This window comes from Rattus rattus, chromosome 1 (assembly GCF_011064425.1).
Source record: "Rattus rattus isolate New Zealand chromosome 1, Rrattus_CSIRO_v1, whole genome shotgun sequence".
Classification (NCBI taxonomy): Eukaryota; Metazoa; Chordata; class Mammalia; order Rodentia; family Muridae; genus Rattus; species Rattus rattus.
In genome coordinates this window covers 14,462,582-14,472,778 of record NC_046154.1, presented here as the reverse complement: position 1 = coordinate 14,472,778, position 10,197 = coordinate 14,462,582, and positions in this window count along the sequence as shown.

Sequence of the window (10,197 nt, the reverse complement as noted above, 5' to 3'; positions counted from 1 at the left end):
CCTCTGAGAGGGTACCACACACCCCCCATCCCCCAAAGGAATTTTCCTGCTCTGGAAGTCGCTACAGGATTAGTCTCATCCTTTTCCACTGAAGCCAGACAAGGCAGTCCTTTGCTACATGTGTGTCAGGGGGTCACAGATCCTCCCTTGTATACTCTTTGATGGCTTAATCACCCACATTGAGTCCTGAGAGCCTCTCATATCCCAGGTCTCTGAAACTTTCTAGAGGTTCCCCACCCCACTCCCACCCCAGCAGCTGCATATTTCTATTAATTCTCCTGGCCCTCTGAACTTCTCTCCTGTCTCCCGCATAGCTGATTCTGCTTCCTCTTTTATCTCCCCTCTCCCACCCAGATTCCTCCTTATCGCTGCCCTCCATGATTATTTTGTTCCCCCTTCTAAGTGGGATTGAAGCATTCTCACTTGGGCCTTCCCTCTTGTTTAACCTCTTAGGGTCTGTGGGTTGTATCATGAGTGTTCTGTACTTTTTGGCTTATATCTACTTATCAATGAGTATATACCATGCATGTGCTTTTAGGTTTGGGTTACCTCACTCAGGATATTTTCTAGTTTCATCCATTTGCCTGCAAATTTCATGATGTCCTTGATTTTTTTTTTTTATAGCTGAATAGTATTCCATTGTATAAATGAACCACATTTTTTGTATCCTTCCTTCAGTTGAGGGATATTTATGTTGCTTCCAGTCTCTGGCTATTATGAACAAGGCTGCTATGAACACAGAGCACCTGTCCTTGTGGTATCTTCCGGGTATATGCCCAGCAGCAGTATAGCTGTGTCTTCAGGTAGAACTATTTCCAGTGTTCTGAGTAACCACCAGATTGATTTCCAGAGTGGTTGTACCAATATGTGTCAGGAGTCATCATAGGGCAAGGTAATAACTAGTAGGTGATCTTCCTGAGATTGTCTGCTTTGGATTATAATCTGTGATAGATTTGCTCCTATATGCAAGGCCCAGGAGAACTTCATTTTAGGAAAGATTCCTGCTATTAATATGCTTTTCCTGTTATTATGAAACATATATAACAATTGCTAGGTATTAACCCACCCCTTTTGAGCAGATCTCTGCCGATTTACAAAGAAGTCTTATAATGATGCTATATAGACAAATAGATGACTTTTTAATTCTTAATGATGATCCTATAAGAATTACTAAAATTATATCAGTGATTATTAAGCTTGTTTATAGTGGGACTGCTATTAGATCCTTTTCTGGTAGCTCCATGAGAGCTCTGTCAGTCTCCCACGTGCCACCAGTTAATTGCCTCTTAGATAGTGAGCAGACTTTCTACTACTTAGAGCACATTCCAAAAGGTTGAAAAACAATTAACCAAAGGCCTTAAAATGGAACTAATGGTTTATTATAGGTGCTAGAACAGAAGATAAAGTATTGACTGGGTTTATCGATACAAAACTTCACTAATAACTTAGTTATGGTTTTAACTGTCAGTGAGCCTGTGGAGCTGTGACAGGTGATGGCTGTTTAGCCAGATAATTACTCCTAATGGATATACATGTAAACACTCTCTGTTGTAAATTTCTCTTTCATTTATAATTTGATTTTATGTGTGAACTTGTGATGATTTTTTTTTTAAAGAATTGTTCATTTATTTTATGTATTCCAGTGCACAGTCATTGTCTTCAGACACCAGAAGAGGTCATCGGATCCCATTACAGATGGTTGTGAGCCACCATGTGGTTGCTGGGAATTGAACTCAGAACCTCTAAAAGAGCAGTCAGTGCTTTTAATCACTGAACTAACTCTCCAGCCCCCACGATGAACTTTTTAACATGTGATCGTGTATTCTGAAAGATGCATAATACCGAGGACAGAGAGACGAGAAGAAGACTTTTTCCTTTGCCCCATTTAGTATCTTTCTGCTTTACCCTTTTCGTAGATAGCTTTCATAGGAACCTTTTTACAACTTAGTAATGAATGCTATAATCACTTTTTAAAGTGTCCCTTTTTCTTCTTGAAACTTCTACTCGCAGGCTGAAAGTTAGAGCCTCACAGTTCCTGCTGTCAGGCTACAGGTGTCAATCACCTAAGCCAGCAGCATTTTACCCTCAGAATGAACAGGAAAGTTTTTAGGACTTTTCAGAAGTTATCATCAGCATTTAGGTACAGTTAGAAAGTCCAGAGACCCTCAGACTTTAAAGCCACACCAGAGTCCTACTCCGTGCCTTGTCTCTACCCTCTTCAGGGCAGAAGGCTCCCCGAAAGTGTGTAATCCCACCAGTTATAGAGGAGGGTTCCCCTTTTCCCATATCTTTGCCACCATGTGTTTCACTTGAGTTTTTTATTTTGTTCATGCCGATTAGTATAAGGTGAAAACTCAGAGTTGTTTTGATTTGCATTTCCCCGATGACTAAGGATGTTGAACTTTTAAGTACTTCTCAGCCAATAGTGGAGATTACACTATTGAAAATTCTGTTTAGTTCTGTACTCCATTTTTTAATTGGGTTATTTAGTTTTTTGGAGTCGAACTTCTTGTGTTCTTAATATATTTTGGATATTAGCCCTATATTGGATGCAAAGTTAGTGAAGACATTTTCCCAATCTGTAGGTTACCCTTTTGTCCTGTTGACAGTGCCCTCCGCCTTACAGAAGTTTTTCAGTTTCAAGTGGTCCCTTTTATCAATTATTGATCTTAGAGACTGAGCCATTTGGTGTTCCGTTAGGAAAATTTCCCCTGTGCCAATGCATTTGAGGCTAATTCTCATTTTCTCTTCTATTAGATTCAGAGTATCTTGTTTTATGTTGAGATCCTTGATTCACTTGTACATGAGCTTTGTGCAGGGTGATAAATATAGATCAATTTGCATTCTTTTTTTTTTTTTCGGAGCTGGGGACTGAACCCAGGGCCTTGTGCTTGCTAGGCAAGCGCTCTACCACTGAGCTAAATCCCCAGCCCTCAATTTGCATTCTTCTACAAGCAGACCACCAGTTAGACCAGCACTGTTTATTGAAGATGCTTTATATCCCCACTGTATCATTTTGGTTTCTTTGTCAAAGATCAAGTGTCTGTCTGCAGGGCTTCGTGGGGGTCCCAGATGGCATGGGTATTGGGGCAGGGGTCTCACCTATGTCCCTAGTTAGGTCAGATCTCCAGGGAGACAGGCAAGCAATGGAGTTGGGGGATGGGCTGGCACACCCATCTGTCATGGGTACAGTTGGAGTTGCGGTCTGGAAGGGCAATCATGCTTCAAACTCTTGAGTTCTGGTATGACAGGTATATCCCAATATGTCTAATTCATGTAATGGTGGAGAGAGGGTCTAGGGTTTGTGATTTTTCCAACTGTGTTATAATTCCACAACCCCTCCCTAACATTAATGGATATAAGTCATCCTCCTGACTTACATAGCCTTCTCTGTGGCCAACTGAGCAGATGACCGGCAGCATCCAACTCAGTTCTTTTTTTTTTTTTTTTTAAAGATTTATTTATTTATTATGTATAGAGTTCTGCCTGCATATACACTTACACACCAGAAGAGGGCATCAGATCCCATTACAGATGGTTGTGAGTCACCATATGGTTGCTGGGATTTGAACTCAGGACCTCTGGAAGAACAGTCAGTGCTCTTAACCTCTGAGCCATCTCTCCAGCCCCCCAACTCAGTTCTTTATGCCAGTATATATTTCACAGTTGTGGCAAGATGATTGTGACAAGGTTTTCTAAGGATATCTTCAGGAGATTTTGTGTGCATGTCTGTTGTCAGGGACAGAGTAATACCAGCCTGACTTCCATTCAGAATCATGTGGGTCACAAGTGAATAAAACTCAGCCAGATATGTTGGCTCACAATAGTCATCTGACTAGGAGAAAGGCAGAAGCAGGAGGATAAATAATTAGAATTCCAAATCCACCTAAGCTATAGAGCACGACCCTGTCTTAAATGTGAATCCAAAACTAAGTCCATGGTAATAAAGCTTGGTGCATACTCCATGAACATTGACTGGGGGAAAGGCCTCATCTGCTTTTGCTTAGACCAGAAAAGTCTGGTTCTGAAACACTAGGATGGCTCTGTGGGAGAGAGTGCCATACAAACTCACAAATCTTGGTGTAATCCATGGAACCTCATGTGGAAAGAGAAACCGAGCCTCAGAAGTCATCTTCTGAAGCTAGGTGTGGTGGCAAGTGTGTTTAATCCCAGCACAAGGGAAGTAGAAGCATGTGGAGTTTTGCGCATTTGAGGATAACCTGGTGTACATAGTGAGTTCCAGAATAGCCAGAGCTTTGTAGTAATACCCTATCTGAGAGAGAGAGAGAGAGAGAGAGAGAGAGAGAGAGAGAGAGAGAGAGACAGAGAGAGAGAGAGAGACAGAGACACACAGAGAGAGAGAGATCTATTCTCCACATGTTACCATGACACAGAAGGTCACACATGCATACACACAGACAGACAGACACACAAACACACACACACATTCAATGATAGTAAATAAAAGAAAAAGGCACATTCTGAAAACCTAGCTATGAAGCTTCAGTTTCCTGAGGGTCTTAAAATGGCAGAAACTGGGAAGAGTTTTCTGCAGTTGATGGGGACATTTCTTCTCAAGAGTAGAGAACTGAACCCTACACCCCAAAGGCACTTGAAGCCTTCCTTCCATATAGAAAATAAATAAATCTGGGATCAATGCATTCCCCCAAGCAGGACAAGTATTTATAATTGAGATGAACCACAGCCCTCAACCATAAAAACACATAATCCTCCAACTTTATTCTCTGCTGTAGAAATCACACATATGTACCAGCCCACCTGCTATTGGCTTTTGTAGACTTTGGTGTGGTAAAACCATCAAAGGAGCTTCATTTTTTATTCTATGAATTTATTTTTATTTTTAAAATATTTTATTTTTATTTCTCTTTAAGTGTGTGTGTGTGTGTGTGTGTGTGTGTGTGTGTGTGTGTGTGGGCTCACAGAGACTGGAAGAAATATCAGAAGACACTTGTTGCAGATGTTTGTGAAGCACTCTTAACCTCTGAACTATGTCTCCAATAGAATTGCTGTAGCTTTTGACTCGGGTCTCATGAAGCTAAAATGTATAAAATTTCCAAGAGCAGGAAATGTTGGGTCTTTGTTTTTTCTGAAAGATTCAAGAGGAGGAAGAGACAGAGAGGAGGAGATAAAAGAATGTGAAAACACTGTAAGCTCTAGGCACAAGTGGAAGTTGGTCATTGAACTCACTCAGAAACTAATGGATGCAACACATTCTCGTGCAAAAGTGTTTTATTGAGACCTATAGAAAATTGTAATACTAAGGATAGTTGGGGGGGAAATATAGCTTCAGGGCCTCCTCAAGCAAGAAAAAGGCAGATCATAGCTGAATACTGAGAATACTGTATGCTCAACACCAGTTCGTAGTTCAGCAAATCTTTCAGTTCAAGAAAAATATATATCCATAATTACAAATCTTTATGGAAAGTAGACAACCCAAAGATGGAGGCCAACCAGAGGCAGAGACCTAGAGCCCCCCTCATCCAGTCTGTTTTGTTCTTTGTAATGTCTTCTCACTTTGTCCCGTTCCCTGTGTTTATGATTTCTCACACACTGATTGTGCTGAGATGAAATCTCTACAGTTTTCAGATCTCTTTTGCTGTTCAAGGGTGGGTCTTTACTACTGACCTTAGGCAGAAGATGAGTCCCTGGTTCTCCATGTCAAAGCTTCTCCCTCTAATCTCCTTTCCCAAGTACATCAAAAAATGCTTGAATATACATGTTCTGTGTCTCTAATGAGTCACTTGAATTCTGGCTTTCATTTCTCAGAGCCCACTAGTGACCTCTCCTGATTTATTGCCAACAGAAACAATGTGGCCTCCAGGTTATAACCACAGAATCCATGACACTGTAGACATCTCTTACTAAGAAAGTAGTCTTCCTTTCTATGAGTGAAACTTTCTAATGTTTCTATGAGTGTTTCTCCACTCTGTGCTTCTATGAGCTCAGAACAATGTTGTGCAAATCATCTGGCAGGACATCACCAATGTCATAAGGAGATTCTGAAAGTTTTTCATCTGGCCCAGGCCAGGAACTAGCAATGCAAGTGTTTCTGGGTCCCAACATATGTTATTTCCAATCCTGGATTGAGCCTGGCTCAAATACGCCCAATACATCCAGTGGATAATAGGCAGGGATAACCCTAAATGTCAGCTTCTGACAGATCACCTGTATCACATCTGCTTGGCCCACTGATAGAAATATTTCAGGTGTTTACAAAGCTGGATGCACTTGAGGAAATCATAAATACAGCTAGGGCTTCTTTCTTTCCTTGCAAGGGATGACAAACCACTGATTGAGTCTTCCCCATGACATCTGAAGAGCAGACACCATTGTCTATTACAGTCCATGTGTTCTATAAATTATGTTGGACCTCCAGCAAGTTGATCACTTATAGTTTCCAGTTCGTGCAGGTCAAATAGAAAGGAGATTCAGATGGCAGGACTAAATTTATAATCTGTTTTAATCTCATCTCTCAACTTCATTCTATTACTTGAAACCAGTTTCTATTTCTAAATGCTGTTGAAGAGGCAGGAACAAACTCATTGCATATTGACTGTGTCTGTTTTATCTGTGCTACACACACACTGATATTTTCTGTTTTCTAACTTTTCCAAGATAGTGGCATCAGAACCCCCTGATTCAACTTGGACCACATTGTGAATACCATATTCACTTCCCTCCATCCACACACTTCCCTTCATCTACCTTGGTATCACTTACCTAGGTCGAAACTTTTGTGTCATCAGCAAATCTAGGCCATCTGGCAGAGCCTTCAAGGTCTTCAGGTGGGGAGACTTCATTATGGCTTCCACAGGAAGATATGGGAAAGGCCAGAGTACCACCATTGCCATAGGGATGTGTAGATTTGCTGTGTGTAAGCAGGTGAGGGTAGATGACAGACAAGACTAGAGCCTGTGATTAGACAATAGAAAAGAAGAGTGAGCTAATGGTTTTTGAAAGGTGAGAGAGATAGGTGAGAAGTGAGAAATAAAATAGAGGAAGAGAAGGGCGACCCAGATCCATGTGGTGTTAAATAGCCATAGAAAGCTATGAATATCATATAAGGGATGGATTATTGTAGGATAATTTATTCAATATAAGTGGGTGACTTAAACGTTAATATCAATTGACTTTGAATTCTTTGGGTGTTTTGTGAGTTGAGAATTTGCTGATATAAATCTGACTGATAAGTTACAAGCCTCTAGAGTTTTGACTTTACTGAGTTACAGAGATTTGTGACAGCTAACTGAGAGAAGGGCAGTTGCTACATGGGGTGAGCCATAGAGGTGGTGAGACTGCTGCTGGGGACAGAGAGTAGCCAGCGCAAGTGTGGGATGGTGCACTCTTTTTTTTTTTTTTTTTTTAATTAGCAAAACAGAGACGTTAGGTTGTTTGTTGGTGAATACATCCCTGAAGAGTGGTGGGAAGAACTCCATGGGCAGGTCCTGCAGAACAGACCTCATTGAGTCTTCATTTCTTAGCAGACTTCTCACCAGCAGCCTGAGTATGTAGGGCCTACAAGCTCATCCTGACTTTCATGTAGGCAGATGCTATGGAAACTTCCAAAGGAAGAAATCCTTTAAACCAAACACACTTTTAGAAAGCCTCCTTCTCCCTTCATTGCCGAAAACTACACTGGTCTTGTCACTGCTCTGGCAATGATAGAAACCTTGTTTTATCCCACTACTTACTGTCTGGCATTCTCAAAGCCACAGGTTCCTCATGAACCTTCTGCAGAGTTAATAAGCACCCACTTAAACTGACCTTCCTTGTTATTCTGCCTACTGGTCTCCCATACCCTACTCCACTGGGAAGTAGGTAAAGCAGATTCCATCTCTAATTATGTCTCATGGCCCTTCCAAAAGCATTCGGTGAAGGAGTCATGCTCAGTTCTAACCTGCTTTTTAGGATATTGAGGACTAAGAACTGTAAATTTGATTCTGTTCTAGGTTATGCAGCCAAATGCCCTTGGTTAATAAGCCTATAATCATTTTGTACTTTTAAAATGTTAAGTTAAATCCTGAGGTGTTGGTCAGAGATGGGTGCACCCCTGAGTCCTTGAATGTTGCATCCTCTCTATAAAAAGCACAAGGTCATCCAACCTCTGGTCTCAGAACTGAAAGAATGGAGCAAATGGATCAGTGTTTTATGACCCTTGGCTATATTTAAAGGTGGTAGCTAGGTCTTGGCTGAATTAGATTTGCTCCTTCACAATAGCCACACCAACCAACAAACAAAGAAATAAAAAATATTAAGATGAAATGAGAGACTGGCTAGGCTGGGCGAGATGGGGCATCCTGATGGGGTGAGTGACTTACCTGATCTAAACACTGCTTGCTGGTCTTTCAACCCCAGCAAGGACAGAAAGTCACCCCAGCTCCAAAGTTCAGAGTGTGTAGTCTAGCCAGTCTAACCCTTATAGCCACTTTCCCCCTCAGATGTTCCCTTCATAGCCCCACCTCTCAGACACTGAAAGGTAAAAGTTTTAAAGTTGCTCCCCTAGACACAAAGTTTAGAGCAGAAGAAACAGGTTAGGCCTCAAAATTGTATGTTCCAGGAAGCCTCTCCTAGGGCTATAGAATAGGTAATTACATCTGCTGGTTCAAGCAGCTTCTCCTAGGAACTAGCGGACCATAAAGTTAAACAATCTTGAGAAGCAGGAGACAGCTTCTCCTAGGAAACAATCTTGAGAAACAGAGAGTTTCTCCTTGTGATTTTTCACTGGTATTCTTCACACTTTCCAATGACGCCATCCCTGCCCCCTTGGGTTGTGGTTTCTCCCTTTAAATGCCTCTTTTCCCAGCCTCTCGGGGTCGAACTCCACTGCCCCTGCATGGGATATGAGTCTCGACCCCAGTGCACTGGTTCCTATCAATAAACCTCATGTGATTACAACAAGGATGGTCTTGTGTGAGTTCTTGGGGGGTCACGTCATCCCAAGATTTGAGTGAGGGTCTCCCCGCTCCGGGGGGTTCTTTCAACACAAGTAACCGCCAGATTAGATAATGAAGTCTCCACCTATTTAATCCTATTTGGGATTTTGCATCTGTGGCTTGAATGAATCATCTTAATATGAGAAAGTATAAAATCTGAGATTAGGGTCCAGGTCCCGGGCCCATCTATGGTACTTCTCAGACTCTGAGCTCCAGGATTCATTGTCTTATTTACAATATTTTTGAAGTTGTTTGTTTGTTTCCAGATAAGGTCTCACACTATAGTTCAGGCCTATCTGGAACTCATAATGCATTCTGCGCTGACCGGTATGTCTCAGTAATATTCCTATCTCATTAGATAATATGTATGTAACAAGGTGTGTCCAACTTGATGAGATTTTCCACTCAGGAAAGAGAATGAATTGAGACCACTGGGAAGACATCCGGAATACAGATACCGCACAAACACTAACGTTTGTTTGCTTGCTGTCTTTTTCTTCCTTCCTTTCCTTCCTTCTTTACTTAATCTTTTTGTTAGTCTTTATACTTTTCTGTCTTGTATGTCTGTACATTTTTTTCAAACTTTCATTTTTTTTTCTAACTTACTGTCTGTGTTTGTTTGGTTGGTTTTGTTTTGTTTCAGAGACAGGATCTTTCTGTGTAGCCCTGGATATGAGTTGATGACCCGAAGTCAAGTGTGCTTGGAAGTCAAGTGTGTTTGTTACTGGCCACCTTCCCCAAGGAATTCACGTTGGTGTCAAAAAGCCAGTGGCCTACAGATGCAGGGAAAGAAGGGATCTGAAATCCTAGAGGGGAAGACTCTTTCTGCTGTCCTCTTCCAGTTTCTCCTGATTGGCAGTAGAACTAAAGGGTTGAATCTTAACCTGGCCCCATCCAAACTTATGGGATGAACTACAATGGAGAGTACAGCACACTGTATTCCTACATAATTTTATATGTGCTTGAGACTTCTGGTGGCCAAGGTTGGGGCTGTGGGTTTTTAGAGACTGAACTGCTGGGAAAGGAAGATGCTAGATTTATACCACATTCCCCAGACTGTATAAGATGCCTAGGGACCTAGGGATAGATTCTCTGTCACTTCCAATAAAGATGAACCCCTGGGAAATTTCTGTTGTTTTTAGCTTAAAATTTATTTTATGATTGTGGGGGGGGGAGAAGGGAAAGAGAGAGAAAGAGAGAGAAAGAGAGAGAGAGAGAGAGAGAGAGAGAGAGAGAGAGAGAG